At 47.0% G+C, this 3,083-nt stretch overlaps 1 long non-coding RNA gene across 1 annotated transcript; it reads left to right on the forward strand.

Moving 5' to 3' along the window:
* The first annotated feature begins 1,028 nt into the window (after positions 1-1,028).
* On the forward strand, positions 1,029-1,928 carry LOC141410190 (uncharacterized). Its single transcript, XR_012434347.1, has 2 exons — positions 1,029-1,262; positions 1,840-1,928. It is a non-coding gene; the product is annotated as an uncharacterized lncRNA (long non-coding RNA).
* The last annotated feature ends 1,155 nt before the right edge of the window (positions 1,929-3,083 follow it).

Here is a 3,083-nt window from a genome sequence, read left to right on the forward strand (position 1 = left end):
GGCAACAACTCCAAAACAGGTAAAGCCTTCATGTGTGCACAATGAGGAATGGTCTACAAAGTGTGTAGGACAGCTGAGTCCGTACTTACACATGGTTAAGGATAACTGGTTAATGGTGTGTTTAGTGAGCAGTAACCTTAAACTTTAAGGTGGCGGTGTATAAAAGCCCACAAACAGAAGCTCAACCATTAGAGTTAGCCAAATCATTGTAGGTGTTAGTGATAATTTCAGAGCATTGAGATTAACCTCTACCCAACAGAGAAGTAATTATGTAATCTTCATTGGCCTCTTGAACATATTGCAGTCCAGGGTTTCTCAACTTCGGCAAAACTGACTTTTGAGGCTGGATAAATTTTTGTTCTAGAAGGCTGTCCTGTGCACTGCAGCATATTCAGAAGCATCCCTGACTTCTGCTCATTGCATTCTAGTAGCACCCTCTCAGTCATGACAGTCAGAAATGTCTCCAACCCCCTCTCTTCAATAACCCGCTAAATCTACACTAATAGATCGTGTTAGTTCTCTGCAGAATTCTTATTTTTTTAATTTTTTTTTGAGACGGAGTCTCGCTCTGTCGCCCAGGCTGGAGTGCAGTGGCCGGATCTCAGCTCACTACAAGCTCCGCCTCCCAGGTTGCCGCCGTTCTCCTGCCTCAGCCTCCTGAGTAGCTGGCACTACAGGCGCCCGCCACCTCGCCCGGCTAGTTTTTGTATTTTTTAGTAGAGATGGGGTGTCACCATGTTAACCAGGATGGTCTCGATCTCCTGACCTTGGGATCTGCCCATCTCGGCCTCCCAAAGTGCTGGGATTACAGGCTTGAGCCAGCGCACCCGGCCTCTGCAGAATTCTTAAGCCACAATTGTTCATTATTAACAAATTCAGAGCAAGAAGCTAAAATGAGGAGCTAATCTAGCCAAAGCATGACTGAAAGTAAAAGAAAGCTAGAATCTGATGAATTGTGGAAAGAAGAAAAAAGGTGGAACCTGGAATTATGGAAGCAAAAGCGCAAAACATTTTCTCTGTTTCTCCAGCACTGTCCAGACAGAGGTGGCCCAGTTGAATACCTGAGTTCTCAGGGCCTTGCAGAGCAGCCTGACCATGAGGATGGGCCCCTGTGGTGTACGACCTCAGCTCTTCAAAGCAGTCTTCTGATTACGAACATGGTTTTCTCCTTTCACTTAAGAGATTTGGGGGGCTCAGATCTCAGCACAAATATCTGGAGAGTGTGGGGTCAGGGAAGAGCAGCAAGAGGAATGGACGTCCAGGTAAGTGAGCAGGAGGGCAGAGAATCTGGGAGAGGTAAAGGGAAAGTGTTGTCAGGCATTTAGTTGGGAGTCAACAAAAGTCTGTGGACAGAGTTCCTGGGAGGATTGGCAGAGGCTTGCAGGAATGAAGTTATCAGGCAGATTATAAAACAGTGTCAAGCAAAGGGGAAATAAGACAGAGCCCTGGTTCCTAAAACTTGGAGGTCACATTATTATCAGCCTGCAGGTCAGAACATGTATGCCTGTGTATTCTCAGGACAACTATTGTTTTCGCCCAAATGGTAGCTGCCTGAGGGCAGGGACCAGTTGTTAATCAGTCTTAGTGTCCAGCATCTAAAATAGTTCCTAGTGTGAGGGGAGCCATGTAGATGTTTGTCCATTTAGGAAAGAAACACATCTGGGAGGCCGCTGAATTTGTCCAGGCATAAGGATCACAAATAATTCATCCTTTGATATGCCAGAGACTCCATCAATGCTGCCATCTCCTCATGTTTCCTTTTCTTGAGCAATGTAGTTTCCATGTGAGACGGCTCTCTAGGAGAAACCAGAATCCTGTTGTCTTTTGTTTCTGAAACAGACATAGGGCACACTCAACAGAGAGAGAGAGAAGAGAGAGAGAAGAGAAGATGAGACGAGAGAGAGAAGAGAGAGAGAGAGAGAAGATGAGAAGGGAAGAGAGAGGAGAGAGAAGATGAGACGAGAGAGAGAGAGAAGAGGAGAAGGGAAGAGAGAGGAGAGAGAAGATGAGGAGAGGAGAGAGAGGAGGGAGCCCTCGCACACAATGCTTCCACGTATTGCTGTACTCCACCCCTTGGTCTGCAGCCACAGCCGTACTTGGCAGAGCACAATACTCTCTGTGGTTCTGCCTCTTGGCATCATGTTGTTCTTTGATCTTTGGTTAAGAAACCATGCCTGACTTATGCATGGCCATGATGGAAGTTGCTTACATTGATTTTCCATGTGTGGAATGGTGTGACTTGGCCCAGGTACTTCTCTGTCTCTACAAAGGAAGCTCTACCTGGGACAACAAACTAGGCCCTTAAAACTTTCCATGGTTTAAAAACGAAACAAAACAAAAACAACATTTTATGGTTAATGACTCCAGTCCAAAACAATTAACAAAAGCTGAACCACGAATGCGTTTTTAATCTCAGGAGAATAATCATCATTTTCATCAGTGTCTGGCAGGACTCCTGTGAGGCAGAGCTTGGGCTTTCTCAGCCTAACTCGCCTGGGCAAAAGGAGACATGGCCGGAAGGTCTTACCATTTGCCTTGGATGTGGTACTCTTTCTGAGGTCTCCAACTCTCCTAAAATCCTGTTCAAAATGATCATGTGGACTGCAGTCTCGTGGACAGCAGGAAAGGGACCCGAGGTGTCTGCACAGAGAGTCCTAACCATCTGCGCCTGCTGCACCTGCACCGCCAGCCACCCTCTCTGAGGCACACTTCTGCTTCTTCAAACGCCTGCAGGGACCAGGGGGCAGTCCAGAAGTGAAGACAGAAGGGAGGACAGCAAGGGAAGCCCCAGCTCAAAGAAGCGACTGGGCTAGGGTGGCCCTCCTCAGAGATGCTTCTGCCTGCCTGCCGTGTGTCACTGTTGAGCTCTTCCCCAGTGCAGAGCTTTGCTCTGCTTTTGTTTGTGTTCGTTATTCACTCTTTCATGCAAAACTGAAATTGAAGTGGGTCTGAAGACACTAAAAAATGTCTGGGTAGGGGGCTACAGGGAGCAGGGGTTTTCCTGAGAGAATGGAATGTCCCATGAGAAATTTCACTTACCATGAGAGGGGAAGTCCGTTTCGTATGACATGATATAACACTGT

Source organism: Macaca fascicularis, chromosome 4 (assembly GCF_037993035.2).
Source record: "Macaca fascicularis isolate 582-1 chromosome 4, T2T-MFA8v1.1".
In the NCBI taxonomy this organism is placed as follows: domain Eukaryota; kingdom Metazoa; phylum Chordata; class Mammalia; order Primates; family Cercopithecidae; genus Macaca; species Macaca fascicularis.